The following is a 17,696-nucleotide window of genomic DNA, read 5'->3' on the forward strand; positions in this document are numbered from 1 at the left end:
AGGTAAGTGTAACCAACACATAACAAAATTAGAATCTCACTCCAAAATCTATTCACTATTACTTTGTTCAGATAGTAGATATCACCAAGAAAAAACAGTTTAGGAAGACGCAAGCACTTCCGAGTATAATTCAACTCTAAACTTAAATTTAAACAGTCTCTTCTTTTTTTTTACACGGTTCTCTGTTAATCTTTTATTCATGTTTGCTTGGATAATTTACCTGCCTTGAACTGGATAATTTATATTCCTTGGACTGGTACTTACTATTTTAAAGGCCTACACCAATTTTTGTTTTTTAAAAATTAATAACTTAGTTGATATTGAAAATTCATTACCAAAAGAAATAAAAAATGCCCAAAATCACACCTTTTGTGATAAATATACTAATGATAAACTACTTCACTAACTAATCATATAATTATCTTAGAATTCCCTCAACTTTAAAACTTTTTTTTGCCGGACCTCAACTTTAAACCTTAAACAAACTAATCCAGGTAAATTTCAGAGCTTTGACAAATGCAAAAATCATTTAATAAATATATGTCACGCGATATCATTACAAATCTCAATCTTAAACTTGAAACAAACTTTGTCACCTGAAGCTTAAATTCTTTTGTGCCTATAATCCATACAGTCCTCAAATTACAGGTTACTAGCATCTTGTTAAGTCCATGGCTGTAATCATTGTAATCGTTGCATAAATAAATATAATAATGAAGTATGAAAAGTTACAAACTATAAACTAATGATAGTAAAAATATAAAAGCACTGAACTAAATTATAGATTATAGGACATTTAAATCAAAATGCAAGGTAAGTTTCAACTAACAACATTACCACACATAATCTTTAGCTTTAAGAGATTATGTCCGAGAAAGCTTGATGCATGTAATTATTGGTTGACACGATCAGTCACGGGGGAGGGTCTTCCATTGAGTTCAAAAAAGAGAAGAGGTTTTAAAAACAAATAAGATATGGTTTGGTGGCTTAAGAACACTTGTGAAATATATGTATATATACATGAATGGAGCAGGCAAATGAAAAGTTGTACCGTAAACTATAAACTGATGTGAAATTTCTAAGGACAAATGGAGTCTTAATTAAGAGATTTCTGGAATTTCTTTGGAAGAGTGCTCCACATTAAAAATATTTTGGAAAAATATAAAATACAAAAATTCTATAAAATGAGAGAAATAGGTGAGAAGCAATCTTAGACTTGCCAAATAAGCACCAGAGATTCTCCTTTATATAGATATATAGATGGCCGAAGAGATCAGTCTTTTTATTAACCTAATTTGTTTTAATTTCTGAATAGTTGTTTTTTTCTTTTGATGATAATATTTACATGTATTACATAGGAATTTACAAAATAAAAAGTTAGGAATGAATCTGATTAATCACATATTAACATTGGATTGTTGTAATTTGTTATGCTTTGATATTATTATTTTTGAACAAACGTTCTTTTGACTTTTTCTTTAATTTATCACTTTGTACTTCGTATTTAATTTATTAATTTTATTGGAGACGGTTTTATAACTGAAACCGATCCGATAAAATCTGAACCGAGATTTTTAAAACCGAAACCGAACCGATGACTTCGGTTGCGGCTTTAATTTTCAAAAACCGAAGGTATGCATTTTCAGTTTTATCCAAAACCCGCCCCGATCCGACCCGCGCTCCCCCTAATTGTAGAAACTTAAGAGGAGAAAGATCTTCTAATCTTCACACATAAATTTCCTTATATTCAAGAAACAAAGAAAGGAAAGTACATTATTCTTGATCTAGACCTAAACATTTGTATCTTGTTTTTACCTTAAGTGGTGTAAACTTCATCTTTAGGAATCAAGGAAAGTTTGCATTTGGTGTAACTTTTTATAATCACTCCTTGGTTATTAAATTAACTATGCACTAAGATTAAACAAGCTAGACCACTTGAAATTGAAAAATTAAGTTCAGGAAACCATTTGGCCAAGAACATATATATTCAGCCGAATATAAATTTACAAGCCAAGGTTGGTTTTTGCTAAGTCTTAAACCTTATTCCAAGTGCTTTTCATATTTTTGTAGTCTTGAATATTTAAGTCCATAACCTATGACTTATAAGTCTGTAACATCTTATCTACGAGTGTTTGTCGACCTAACTTATAAGTTGAATTTACTAATAAGTTGAATTTACTAATAAGTTGAATGTTAGTAACGACATACTTTTTCTCAACTTATTTTAATTTTTCACTGATTTATTAACCTTAGTTTTCAAATATATATTTCTAATGTTAATCTAACTTAAAATTCAGGAATTAAGATAATTATATTTAATAATTATTTATTTTAGTTTGTTTAAGGAAATGTTTTTGGCTTATAAGTAAAATTATCCAAACACTTATTGTTGTGTAAGACATACTTGTATAATAACAAGACTAAGTCATATTGACAACCCTAAGATTAAGTTGCTTGATAATCAATATTTGTATTCTGTAATTATATTCCTTGAGTCTATAAAAATGTTTAGTAGATTAGACTGGGGGATTTTTCTGTGAACAGTTTCAAGCTAAGGAATAAACTCTGGAAGAAGATCAAGCCATGATCATGCCTCAGAGAAAAGATGTAGAAGCTTGGAGTTGAATGATATTGTTCTATGAAAAATATTCTAAGTCAAGATCTCGAGAAGTCACAAATCAAGGTATATCGAGAAGTCTAAAATGACTTGTAGAGAAGTCCCAAGAGATATCGATAAGTCATTTCTGCATATAGAGATCTCAGAGATATCGACAAACAATTTTGAAAGTGGATATATTGGACATATTGACACAAAAAAGGGGGTATTTAGATTAATTTTTAAAATTTATTTAAATACATCATTTATTTTAGTAGTAAAAATATTATACTGCATGTTTGATCTCTGAGAAACTGGATTCATGCATCAAACAAATAGAAATGATATATTTTACTTATAGGTTTATTATTTTATAATAAGTTAATGATGAAATGTTTATTAATATTTTAACTAGATTAATGATAAGTGGCATTTTATACCACTTAGAACGTTTTAAAATGGCTTAAATTGGTGTCTTGAAATCAAGTATTTTGTGTATTTGATGCGTTTTTCTAGTGTTTATGCATTTCAGGGTATTAGTTGCATTTCGGAGGAGGAATCATCAAGAATAAGCCTTGGCATGTGTTCACCATTGCGAGAGGAAAAGAACGGGCAGATTACGGCGAAGAAACGGAGCAAACCTGGAATTTTTCCAGTAGGGTCCTGCGCGCCCGCGCAGAAATGCTGAGCGGCCGCGCAGGGTCGGGGAAAAAGCTGAATTATTTTAGACTTCTATTTCTGTTTGGCTTCCAACTTCTATGTAATCTGAGTTTTATGGGACTATTATATAAGTAGATTTGAGACGTTTTTCATAGAGTATTAAGAGGAGATTATGTTTTAGATTGTGTTTTGCAAGAAGCGAAGGAGATAAGGAAGAAGACCGATTTAGCACACAGCAACGAAGAGGAAGCATATATTCTTATGATTCTTGTTTCGTTGTAACGTTGGATGCTAGTTTTCTTGCTTTGACTTATTTACTCTTGTGACGTACTCTGTTTTAAAATAAGTAGTTTAGTTATTATTTTATTGTGTTTGTTATCATGATTTCATATGAACCCATGATGGCGATAAGTTCTATTATGGGCTAATCGTGATCATGGGGTTGCAACGGATTTATTATGGAATTCTTTAGTTAATTGTTTAATACTTTAGTGTGTGATGATTGCATGATATCTAGTATTGGTTGTGCGTATTCGTCTTATGTGCGTCGCGAACATATAAGATAGGGTGTTAATCTCTTGTGAAGCGACGGTGGATCTTGAGATTTAGAACTTGCCATGCTAGCATAGGTTCATGTACGTTGTGCATGATTAGTGGGTAACTCTAATAGTTTTATTTGCCCTATGTAATCAAAAAGGAATAACTTGTGCTTAAATCGTTGTGTTGTCAATTTCTGTAGACATATAGGAACTCAACATAATTGATGACTATTCAACTTCTATCTTAATTGTGGATGCTTGGTAGAATGGTATTAGTACAATGAAAGTTGGCTTTTATCAGTTTCGTGTTATTCGATTAATATCATCACTGTCACATGCTAAAGGTAATAACAATGGCTATAGAAGGAAGTAATAATGAAGTTGTGATCTCATGAGTGTTTTATTATTGATAAATTGAAGTGTTAGTTAAGTGGTTAATTAAGTAGTTAATTATAGTTAATATTTAATCAACAATTTTAAGTGTTATTATCTTAACATTGAGAAGTAATCATACATTGGTGAGTGAGTTTAATTAGACAATAACTTAGTCTGAGTCTCTGAGGGAACGAACTAGAAAGTATTCTATATTACTTGCGAACGCGTATACTTGCGTTAATATTAGTGCGTGATTTCGCCCTAACAAGTTTTTGGCGCCGCTGCCGGGGACTCGGCGTATTTGTTTAGTTTATGTACTTACCATCATTGGTCATTAGGACTCAGTGATTAGGACGTAGTAGTTAATTACTCTTTTCGGTTGTGTTTCAGGTACTTTAGCAAACGTTTATGCAAACTCGTTCTCGTACTCGCAAGAGGACCTTAGATACAGCTGAGGAGAAAGACGAAGTTCTTGATACACCGGAGAAGTTAGATTTTGAGGATTCGGATTCAGGAACTGAGCAGAAAGAACCAGTAAACATGGGAGATCATATTGTTCAAGCTGATCCAGCTCTTATGGATTTTTCTCGGCCTAAAATTGATGACATTCAGTCAAGCATCCTTCATCTGGCTATTCAAGCTAACACCTTTGAAATCAAGCCGGGCACTATTCAGATGGTGCAGAATTCTGTTTCTTTTGGAGAAGCGACAACTGAAGACCCCAACATGCACATAAGGAATTTTGTCGAGATCTGCAGCACTTTTAAGTATAATGGCGTGACTGATGAGGCTATCAAGTTGTGGCTTTTCCCATTCTCACTGAGGGATAAAGCTAAAGACTGGTTACATTCTGAACCAGCTGGGTCAATCACTACGTGGCAAGATCTTGCGCAAAAGTTTCTGGTGAAGTTTTATCCAATGGCAAAGACTGCTGCTATGAGGAGTGCTCTTACTCAGTTTGCGCAGCAACCTACAGAATCTATGTGCGAGGCTTGGGAACGCTACAAGGAAATGTTGAGAAAATGTCCACATCATGGAATGCCGGATTGGATGGTAATCACTGGTTTTTATAATGGTTTGGGGGCCCAATCTCGGCCCATGCTCGATGCAGCAGCTGGAGGAGCCTTATGGGCTAAAAGCTATACTGAGGCGTATAATCTTATCGAGACGATGGCTGTAAATGAGCATCAAAACCCAACTCAGAGGATGACGTCAGGCAAGGTAGCAAGTATTCTGGAAGTTGGTGCAGCCACCGCTATTGCAGCCCAGCTCCAAGCGCTATCAATGAAGGTTGATTCTCTGGCTACGTATGGAGTTAATCAAATAGCTATGGTTTGTGAGCTTTGTGCAGGTTCTCATGCTACGGATCAGTGTTCTCTTGTCAATGAATCTGTTCAGTATGTGAATAATTATCAGCGACAACAGCAGCCTGTGCCAGCGACCTATCATCCTAATAACAGAAATCATCCAAATTTCAGCTGGGGGAATAATCAGAATGCTATTCAGCCACCATATCTGCAAGGAGTAAGTAAACAGTTTAACCCACCTGGATTCCAGCAACCACAGCAGTATGCTACAAGGCAATCATATCCTCAACAGGGAAGTGCAGCTGCACCTACTAGTGCTGATTTTGAGGAACTTAAGCTGTTGTGCAAGAGTCAGGCGGTTTCTATCAAGACCTTGGAAAATCAAATCGGTCAATTAGCCAATGCAGTACTCAATCGTCAACCTGGCACTCTTCCCAGTGACACGGAAGTACCAGGCAGGAAGGAAGCCAAAGAGCAAGTCAAGGCTATTACCTTAAGGTCTGGAAAAGTAGCTGATGCTGAAAAGGCAAAAGAAGTCGAAGCTGAAGTTAGGGATGAAGAATCTAAGCAAAAGGAGAAAGCGGCGGAACCAAGGAAGACTACTGTTGAACACACTCTGCCTGAGGCTAATACAGGGGAGAAATAGCTCTATCCTCCACCACCTTTTCCTAAGAGATTGCAGCAACAAAAGCTGGATAGACAGTTCGGGAAGTTTCTGGAGGTGTTCAAGAAACTACACATCAATATACCTTTCGCTGAGGCTCTGGAACAAATGCCTAGTTATGCGAAGTTTATGAAGACTATTCTTTCAAGGAAGGTGAAACTGGATGACCTTGAAATCGTTGCTCTCACGGAAGAATGCAGCGCTGTTCTGCAGCAAAAGTTACCACCCAAACTGAAAGATCCAGGAAGCTTCACCATTCCTTGCACCATTGGCAATCTAACTTTTGACAAGTGCCTTTGTGATTTGGGAGCGAGCATTAATCTGATGCCCTTGTCGATCTTTAAAAAGCTGGATCTGCCTGATCCAAAACCCACATACATGTCGCTACAATTGGCGGACCGTTCCATTACTTATCCAAGGGGCATAGTTGAGGATGTGCTCGTCAAGGTGGATAAGCTCTTCTTTCCTGCAGATTTTGTTATTCTGGATTTTGAGGAAGATAAGAAGATTCCCATAATCTTGGGGAGGCCTTTCTTGGCTACTGGCCGTACCTTGATAGATGTGCAAAAAGGGGAACTTACTATGCGGGTCCAAGATCAGGATGTGACCTTCAACGTATTCAAGGCAATGAAATTCCCTACAGAAGATGAGGAGTGCTTAAAAGTGGATGTGATTGATTCTGCGGTTACTTCGGAACTCGATCACATGCTAATGTCTGATGCATTGGAAAAGGCCTTAGTGGGGGAATTTGACAGTGATGATGAAGATAGCAACGAGCAATTACAATATCTGAACGCTTCTCCCTGGAAGCGAAAGCTGGATATACCATTTGAATCTCTTGGTACTTCTGACCTTAAGAATGCTGAAGGGAAGCTCAAACCATCAATAGAGGAAGCACCTACCTTGGAGCTCAAACCATTACCTGAACACTTGAGGTATGCCTTTTTAGGTGATTCATCTACGTTACCTGTTATTATTTCAGCTGACCTTTCAAGTAGTGAGGAAGACAAGCTCTTAAGGATTTTGAGAGAATTCAAATCGGCTATAGGATGGACCATAGCAGACATCAAGGGGATAAGTCCTTCATATTGTATGCATAAAATTCTGTTAGAGGAAGGTAGTAAGCCAACTGTGGAACAGCAGCGAAGACTGAACCCGATCATGAAGGAGGTGGTGAAGAAAGAAATTCTGAAATGGCTAGATGCAGGCATCATTTATCCTATTTCTGACAGCTCGTGGGTGAGCCCCGTGCAATGTGTACCTAAGAAAGGAGGTATCACTGTGGTCGCAAATGAAAAGAATGAGCTCATCCCTACTCGAACAGTTACAGGATGGAGATTATGCATGGATTATAGAAAATTGAACAAAGCCACAAGGAAGGATCACTTCCCTCTCCCATTCATTGATCAAATGCTTGACAGATTGGCGGGACATGAGTATTTTTGTCTTCTGGATGGTTATTCCGGGTATAATCAGATTTGTATTGCACCAGAGGATCAGGAAAAGACTACCTTCACTTGTCCATTTGGCACATTTGCTTTTCGAAGAGTTTCGTTTGGGTTATGTGGCGCCCCGGCCACCTTTCAGAGATGTATGATGGCTATATTCTCTGACATGATTGGAAATAACGTCGAAGTGTTCATGGATGACTTCTCCGTCTTTGGACACTCATATGATGAATGCTTGAATAATCTACGCGCCGTACTCAAAAGATGCGTGGAAACTAATTTGGTGCTTAATTGGGAGAAATGTCATTTTATGGTGCGTGAAGGCATTATCCTTGGGCATAAGGTCTCTAGCAAAGGTCTGGAGGTGGATAAGGCCAAGGTGGGAGTCACTGAAAATCTTCCCCCACCTAATTCGGTGAAAGGAATCCGTAGTTTTCTCGGTCATGCGGGTTTTTATCGGCGATTCATCAAGGACTTTTCAAAGATATCTAAGCCGTTGTGCAATTTACTTGAGAAAGATGTGCCTTTCAAATTTGATGATGAATGTTTGGCAGCATTCGAAACTCTCAAGGAGAGTTTGATCACGGCACCAGTTATTACAGCACCAGATTAGACAGAACCATTTGAGATGATGTGTGATGCGAGTGACTATGCGGTAGGTGCAGTTCTGGGACAGCGCAAGAAAAATCTCTTCCATGTGGTCTACTATGCGAGTAAAACTTTAAATGGGGCCCAATTGAACTACACCACTACTGAGAAGGAGCTTTTGGCTATAGTCTTTGACTTTGAGAAATTTCGATCTTATCTGCTTGGTACGAAAGTGACAGTATTCACTGATCATGCAGCTATTCGCTATCTGGTTTCTAAGAAGGATTCGAAGCCGAGACTCATTCGTTGGGTGCTTTTACTTCAAGAATTTGAGTTAGAGATCAAAGATAGAAAAGGTACTGAGAACCAAGTAGCTGACCATCTCTCTAGGTTGGAGAATCCCGATTCTACTTCACAAGATAGGACGTTAATCAATGAATCTTTTCCGGATGAGCAGTTGTTTGCAATTCAGGAGGAAGAACCATGGTTTGCAGATATTGTAAACTATCTTGTCAGCAATATAATGCCTCCTAATTTGACATCCGCGCAAAAAAAGAAGTTTCTGCATGAGGTGAAGTGGTATATGTGGGATGAACCATATTTGTTTAGACAGGGAGCTGACCAGATCATCAGGAGATGTATCCCGTTCTGTGAGACGGAGGGGATATTACGAGACTGCCATTCCACGGTTTATGGTGGACACTATGGAGGTGAGAAGACGGCAGCTCGTATTCTGCAAGCAGGTTTTTTCTGGCCCACCTTGTTCAAGGATGCTCATCAGTTTGTTTTAAGGTGTGATCGTTGCCAAAGAGTGGGAAATTTGTCAAGGAAGGATGAGATGCCATTAAATGTGATGCTTGAAGTCGAGGTCTTTGATGTATGGGGAATCGATTTCATGGGGCCTTTTATCTCGTCTTGCAATAATCAGTACATCTTGCTGGCAGTCGATTATGTCTCAAAATGGGTCGAAGTTAAAGCTTTACCGACAAATGATGCAAAGGCAGTGCTAAATTTTCTTCATAAGCAAATTTTCACAAGGTTTGGAACACCTCGGGTAATCATAAGTGATGAAGGATCGCATTTTTGCAACCGTAAGTTCACTTCTATGATGCAGCGTTATAATGTGAATCATCGAGTAGCTACTGCCTATCACCCGCAAACAAATGGTCAAGCGGAAGTGTCTAACAGAGAGATAAAGCGCATTCTAGAAAAGGTTGTTTGTCCGTCAAGGAAGGATTGGTCTTTAAAGCTCGATGAAGCTGTTTGGGCTTACAGAACAGCATACAAAACTCCACTTGGGATGTCACCGTTTCAGTTGGTGTACGGTAAGGGATGTCATCTACCGGCGGAGCTTGAGCATAAGGCCTACTGGGCATTGAAGAAATTGAACCTGGATTTAGATGCAGCTGGTAAGAAAAGAATGCTTCAGCTTAATAAACTTGATAAATTTCGACTTCAAGCGTACGAGAATAACAAAATGTATAAGGAAAAGGTGAAGAGGTGGCACGATAGGAAGCTACATCCTAAGTTATTTGTGCCAGGGCAACAAGTTCTGTTATTCAACTCTCGGCTCCGACTTTTTCCTGGGAAGTTGAAATCAAGGTGGTCTGGACCTTTTATTGTCAAAACTGTGTTTCCACACGGAGCGGTGAAATTTTTGAGAATGATTCGGACCAAGCATTCAAGGTTAACGGTCAGCGGTTGAAGCACTACTATGGGGACATGGCAAACCGAGAGGTGGTTAGTGCCATTTTGTTGACTACGTGAGAAAGGTACGGAACGTCAAGCTAATGACGAAAAAGAAGCGTTGCGTGGGAGGCAACCCATGAATTGTTGTTACAGGAACCCTTAGAAGTTAATAACCTATCCAAAAACACAAAAAAATCAGAAAACAGGGGCGAAAACAGGGGCTGAAATTTTTTTTTTTCCAGAGACCCTCTGCGCGCCCGCGCAGCTATGCTGAGCGGCCGCGCAGCTTTCTGCGCGCCCGCGCAGAAATGCTGAGCGGCCGCGCAGGGGTCGAGTTCCAGAAAATTTTTTACAGTTCAGAAAAAAAAAACACAAAAACCCATTACAGCCCATAAACCCACGAATTCTTTTCCCATTACCCCATGATTTTATCCCTCAACCCCACTCCTAATCTAATTTAACATACTCCACACCCTATATATACATACACCTATCCCACATATCTCCCACAAACTTCCTACACTTAAACCCTCACATAAACATCAAAAATCAGTTCTTACACACTTTTATTCACAAATCAATGGCACCCAAGAGAGCACGCACTATTGACAGCAGCAGCACAGTTCCTACTGCTGATTCATCAAGGGGTACTGCTGCAAGGCCTCGGTTAACTGACAGAGCCGCGGAGGAGGAGTACACTAGGCTGTTGGGGAAGCCGATTCTGAAGGAGAGGGGGTTTTTACCATCAGGGAGGGATGGTGAGTTGTTGCCCATGATTGCAGAGAAGGGGTGGATAGCTTTTTGTGAGTCACCCGAAGCAGTACCGATGAGTGTTGTTCGCGAGTTCTACGCGAACGTGAAGGCTGAAAAGAATGGGTTTTCTGTAGTTCGTGGGCTGACGGTTGATTATCATCCTGCGGCGATTCGCCGTGTGATTGGACAGCGAGAGAGGAAGCCCGAGGAGGAGAACTGGAATAAAAAGACTGCTGAGGACTTTGACTTGGATTTGATTTGTGCGACTCTCTATCGACCGGGCACAGTTTGGAACCGCAGTCCAGCCAATAATGAGCATCGTCACTTTCCGGCGATCGCCATGAACAGGTATGCCCGTGCATGGAATGCATTTATATGTGCTAATATTTTGCCTTCTTCACATGCACACGAGGTCACAGTTGAGAGAGCACAGTTGTTGTGGGGAATTCTGAATGAGGAATACTATGTGGACCTTGGTGAGTTTATCTACCAAGGAATTCTGAAGTTTTTGAGGGGAGCAAAGCATATGAACATCCCTTATGCATCCACGGTTACGAAGCTATGCCGAGCAGTAGGAGTGAACTGGCCGGCTCATGAGCAGTTGCAGTTGCCAGCAGCTCCGATAGATTCTGGCACTCTGAATGGGATGCAGGAGTGGACCGGTGGTGAGCCTGAGGAGCATGGGCTGGGTTATCATCTTCCAGGAGGGCGTCCAGCACGAGGTGCTACTATGGCTAGGCCAGGGCGTGGTGAGGCTGGTTCTTCGAGAGCTCAGGAGGGTGCTGGGATGGGTGATGCCCAGTATAGGAGGCTTTCACGGAGGATGGATGCCATGTATGAGACGCAGAGCAGGTTTGCTCAGGAGCTCACCCTTGCGTTAGGGACTGCTTTTCGAGGCCTTGGAGCTGATATCCAGTGGCCAGTTTTTGGTGAGGACTCTGCATACCCGCCGCCTGATACTCCACCCACTGAGGGTGATGATGATGATGACTCCGAGTAGGTATACCCTGTGTTCCTTTCTACTACCTTCACTGGGGACAGTGAAGATTTTAAGTTTGGGGGTGGTAGTTAAGGAATATTTTGTGTGTGTCATATAGCTGCATATTCATGATAGTTAGTTCATATAGTTGCATAATTTTTGCCATGTAATTTTTTTTATATATATAGCTTTATTTGTTTGTCATATCATATAGCTCATGCATATACCATGATCCCTTTAGCAATGATTTATCGACTGAATTGTGATATTGATGCGAGTGTAGTGATAGCATTAAAGTGATATTAAGTTGTGTAGGTTGATATGCATGCTAGAAGCACTTGTATTGTCACTAAGTCTTAGAGAATGCTTAAGGACTAGATTGTTGTTATGATCTGATTATTTTCGAGGATAATCTATTTATTATGCTTAGAATTTGATAATAGGTTCTCAGTGGTAAAGGCATGAAAAAAAAATGGAGTAAAAATGGAATTTGTTGCTAGTTGTGGCTAGGCGTCAAATGGCTAGTAGCCGGCTCGCATGTTATGCGAGTAGTCTAAGGTTGAGCAAGATGGAGTGAAACGCACTTGCTCAGAGTTATTAAAAAAAAAAAAATTTGCATAATTGATCAAGAGTGGGCTCTTTGGTATTCGAGTTATTAAGTTCTTAGGGGACTTTGTGCCTAGTGACCTAAGGCTTTTAAAGTCTGGGATCCGCTAACCTAACGCTCGTTACATGGATACCATTGTATAAGTCTTTTGTGGACCTCACTCATTGCACGGTCAAATAAGCATTTGAGTTGTAAATAAAAAGCACGATTCCGTAGTAAGCTCCAGAGTTCTTGTAGTGTTGTATATCACTTTGTGCCTAGAATTTTTATTCTTTGTATAATCGTAGGATTGTCTTGAGGATAGTCTAGTCATAGTAATTGGTCTAGTTCCAAAGCATATCTGTTAAGCATTTGCACACACCACGTTTCTGGCGGTATGTCCGTTTGCATGAGTTTATTGATCTTTAGTGTCTAACTGCATTCGTTGAGACGTGGCAATTTGGTTGGTTAATTGTAGTAAGGGGGATCGTTGCATTTTCATATAGATTGCATTCATGCATATTTTTATTTGTTTTTGAGTCTATGACGCTTGAGGATAAGCATCGATTTAAGTTTGGGGGTGTGATAAGTGGCATTTTATACCACTTAGAACGTTTTAAAATGGCTTAAATTGGTGTCTTGAAATCAAGTATTTTGTGTATTTGATGCGTTTTTCTAGTGTTTATGCATTTCAGGGTATTAGTTGCATTTCGGAGGAGGAATCATCAAGAATAAGCCTTGGCATGTGTTCACCATTGCGAGAGGAAAAGAACGGGCAGATTACGGCGAAGAAACGGAGCAAACCTGGAATTTTTCCAGTAGGGTCCCGCGCGCCCGCGCAGCAATGCTGAGCGGCCGCGCAGCAGCCTTGCGCGCCCGCGCAGAAATGCTGAGCGGCCGCGCAGGGTCAGGGAAAAAGCTGAATTATTTTAGACTTCTATTTCTGTTTGGCTTCCAACTTCTATGTAATCTGAGTTTTATGGGACTATTATATAAGTAGATTTGAGACATTTTTCATAGAGTATTAAGAGGAGATTATGTTTTAGATTGTGTTTTGCAAGAAGCGAAGGAGATAAGGAAGAAGACCGATTTAGCACACAACAACGAAGAGGAAGCATATATTCTTGTGATTCTTATTTCGTTGTAACGTTGGATGCTAGTTTTCTTGCTTTGACTTATTTACTCTTGTGACGTACTCTGTTTTAATATAATTAGTTTAGTTATTATTTTATTGTGTTTGTTATCATGATTTCATATGAACCCATGATGGCGATAAGTTCTATTATGGGCTAATCGTGATCATGGGGTTGCAACGGATTTATTATGGAATTCTTTAGTTAATTGTTTAATACTTTAGTGTGTGATGATTGCATGATATCTAGTATTGGTTGTGCGTATTCGTCTTATGTGCATCGCGAACATATAAGATAGGGTGTTAATCTCTTGTGAAGCGACGGTGGATCTTGAGATTTAGAACTTGCCATGCTAGCATAGGTTCATGTACGTTGTGCATGATTAGTGGGTAACTCTAACAGTTTTATTTGCCCTATGTAATCAAAAAGGAATAACTTGTGCTTAAATCGTTGTGTTGTCAATTTCTGTAGACATATAGGAACTCAACATAATTGATGACTATTCAACTTCTATCTTAATTGTGGATGCTTGGTAGAATGGTATTAGTACAATGAAAGTTGGCTTTTATCAGTTTCGTGTTATTCGATTAATATCATCACTGTCACATGCTAAAGGTAATAACAATGGCTATAGAAGGAAGTAATAATGAAGTTGTGATCTCATGAGTGTTTTATTATTGATAAATTGAAGTGTTAGTTAAGTGGTTAATTAAGTAGTTAATTATAGTTAATATTTAATCAACAATTTTAAGTGTTATTATCTTAACATTGAGAAGTAATCATACATTGGTGAGTGAGTTTAATTAGACAATAACTTAGTCTGAGTCTCTGAGGGAACAAACTAGAAAGTATTCTATATTACTTGCGAACGCGTATACTTGCGTGAATATTAGTGCGTGATTTCGCCCTAACAATTAACTACACTTGTATGTTGTGTTTCACGAAGTAAAATACAAAAAGTTCTCTTCCAAAAAATAAATTATAAATAAATAAATAAATAAATAGAGGTTTTTAGAGTTTTATGCATGTTATTGGTAAATATAGTTTTGCTTACAACCTATAAATTTAACTTAAAATTTTGTGACATTAAGGTATGAGTTCATATACAATGTGGGGTTGAATGTGAGATTGAGATATTTTAAAACTTCTTTTGGTTACTTTTCGCATCTGTAGAGCTCGATTATATATTATATATGCATCAAATATATTTGTGTGTGTTGTGGAATAAAAACCAGGGTGTGTTAGTAATTAATGCTAGGGTTTGTAAGCTTCGAGCTTTAATGGTTGTTCTCGCGTTTGGGACTGTCTATCCTCGCAAGATACCTACGTATCTCTGTATTGTATAAAATCAAGGCAAAAATGTAGTTCTGGATGATGCCCTTGGGGCTATGACAGTGAGGAAACATCAACGACGTAGTGGCTTGTATGTCCTTATTCGAGGATTAAGCCAAACCGTAGTTCTAAGTTGAGGGGTAGAGTCATTTATATAGAGATGAGTCTAGGGTTAGACTTGTTTTGGGAGACTTGGTGGACAAGTCTCCAACTTAGATGATAATTAGGACTCCCATAAGGGAAAAAATTCCAAACCTCCCTTGTAGGAGTGTGTGTTCATTCTGGACACATGTCTTTGCTTTTTTAGCCGTATCGGGCCTATCCTATTAACAGCTCATGTTCGTGGACCTTGATGACCTCTTCTAGTGGGTCTTGACTACTTGGGCCATCTTGAGTCTGCTACGAGCTTAGACCAGTCTGGTATGTATTGGGCTTAGGACAAGAAGCCCAAGTATAATTAATATGATATTTAATGTGTCTTTAGGATGTATTTTCTATCCATATCATTTCCCCCCTAACTTCTGCGGTAACTACTTGAGTTTCCGTGGAAGTTACAATAGTCTTTTTATGACTCAGGGTACTTTCAGCCCTTCTCGGGTATCGACCCTTCATGGATATCGGTCCTTCATGAGTATCGGCCCTTCATGGGTATTGTCATCTTATTGTAAAATGTAGAGTGACCTACACGTTTACAACGACTTGTATACTGCGAGTATACACACTTAAGGCCTTTGCACAGGCTAATTGAATAGTGTTTAACACTAAACTGTCCTAATCGGGACTAAAAAGGGAGTGTTTATCACCTCTTAACCTTCGTCAAGGTTAATTAAAGGGTGAAAGATGCTAACAGGCCCTAATTGGGGCTAATCAGCCCCAATCGGGGCTAATGTCCATGTATAAGCTGTTAACTACGCTTAGAAGAGCCTAATTTTAAGCTAGAACACTCTAATTGGCCTTAATCGAGGCTAATCTGCCCTAATCGGGGCTAATTTATCTTAATCAGGACTAATTAATATACACAAGACATTAATTATCCCTAAATCACACTAATTATATGAGTGAATAGGTTAAACGACCCTAATCAGGGCTAATTATGTCATACGAGTCACTAATTCCCCTTTATTCAGGTTTATTACGTGTAATATACACTAATCGGCCCTAATCGGGGCTAAATCTCACTAGTCGGCCCTAATCGGGGCTAAATCTCACTAGTCGGCCCTAATCGGGGCTAAATCTCACTAATCGACCCTAATCGGGACTAAATTTAAAATCCTGAAATTAAAAAAAAAATCAATTTTTCCCTTTTTTGCAAATAAATTCAAAAAATTTCTCATGAGGGTCTCTGGGAAACTGGAAGGACCCCCTGGACCCACCTACAGGAGGTCCTTCTTGGCCAAAAAGGCCCCTATTTGGCCTGATCGGCCTCTCCTGATCGGACATGGGGCAGAACCTCTTGTTGGCCATGGGTGGATGTCCTGTAAATTTTTTTACAGAACCTTATACCTGCCTTCAAGCCCTTCATGCGGCCTGCTAGGCTTTTTCTGCTCTTGGTCGGCCATGGAACAAACCCCATGGTGGTCTTAGAGCCCCTTGTGGTTCTTCTATCCTTGTTTCTATGAATGTTCTGTACTCATTCTACTGAACGTTCTGTAGTCATTCCACTGAACATTTTGTACTTGTTCCAATGAACGTTCTATACTCCATCTAACTTGTTCTCGTAGACGTTCTAGTCTTTAAAAAATGTGTTTTCACTGAGAGCCATACTTTTCAAGAATTTTCAAAAAAACTTCACAGGAGGGCCACCGAAAAACCTTCAAGAGGCCCTGGGCCAATCATATAGGAGGTCCTGGTCGGCCAAAAAGGCCCTCAATGTAGCCTGGTCGGCCAATCCTACTCTTGGTCGGCCATGGAGCTACCTTCAGGGTGGTCTGGTCGGCCGGGAGGAGAACATTCTCCGAACTTGCTACGGTGAACGTCCTACTCTTTACGAAACTTGTATCCGTGAACATTCTAGTCTTCAAGGAACTTGTTCTCGCTGATGTTCCGATCTTTATGGAATTTGTTCTCGCAGATATTCTAGTCTTTACAAAAATTGTTTTTGTTGAGAGCCAAATTCCCAAGAATTTTTAAGAAATTCCCTAGGAGGGTCACCAGAAAGCCTTTAGAAGGCCCTATAGCAAACCATAAAGGTTCCTGCTTGGCCAAAAAGACCCACATGTGCCCTGGTCGGCCAATCTTGCTCTTGGTCGGCCATGGAACCACCTCTAAGGTGGTCATGGTCGACTGGGAGGTGACCGTTCTTTGAACTTGTGGCGGTGAATGTCCTACTCTTTTTTGGTGGACGTTCTACTCTTGTTCTCGGGAATGCTTTGTTCTTCACGAAACTTATTCAGCTAAGAACCTGATCTTTTTCTAATCTTCATAGGTTTCACTAATCATGGTGATTAGTGTAATTATTCTTCAGTTAAGACTAACGACTTATGTTTAGCCTCAGCCAGGCTTTTCTTGGAAGACTGATACGATAAGCGATGCTCTGCATCACTTTCTTCGATTATTATGTCCTTTTTTCTGATTTTCTGATCATTTTATTCACCATTTTCTGGTGTTTTTTTGAGAGGTACCTGCTAACGCGAACCAGGAAGAGTTGTGACCTGCTATAGCAGGTAACTCTTTTTCTATAAAAGAAGTTGAGAAGTGTTTATTCTCATTCACACTTTCGTATCTCAACTTCTCTCAAATTCTCTGAAGTTTTTTAGAAGCTCTCAACATCTCTCAAGTTCTTCCAAGATGTCTCAAGGTCCTAGGAAACCTTCCATCTCAACCGAAAAGGCCATGCAAAAGAGGGCTACAATCCGTTCTTTGAAAGGTATAGGTTTTGTCTCCCCTTACTCCATTAATCGTTGCTCCAACAGCTTGAAGAGTATGTTGGATGAGCGGTTTGATGAGTACCCGAGTACTGTCCATTTTGATGCATTCCGTCATAAGAGTGTGCTCAATGAAGAGGACGTCGAGGAGATTCGGTCGAGTTACCCCTGGCCCGAATGCAT

At 39.3% G+C, this 17,696-nt stretch overlaps 1 non-coding gene across 1 annotated transcript; it reads right to left on the reverse strand.

The window, feature by feature from the left end:
* Positions 1-5,103: 5,103 nt before the first annotated feature.
* On the reverse strand, positions 5,104-5,210 carry LOC141722290 (small nucleolar RNA R71). The gene has a single exon (XR_012575309.1). It is a non-coding gene; the product is annotated as a small nucleolar RNA R71 (small nucleolar RNA).
* Between the last annotated feature and the right edge of the window lie 12,486 nt (positions 5,211-17,696).

Source organism: Apium graveolens, chromosome 4, assembly GCF_009905375.1.
Source record: "Apium graveolens cultivar Ventura chromosome 4, ASM990537v1, whole genome shotgun sequence".
NCBI lineage: Eukaryota > Viridiplantae > Streptophyta > Magnoliopsida > Apiales > Apiaceae > Apium > Apium graveolens.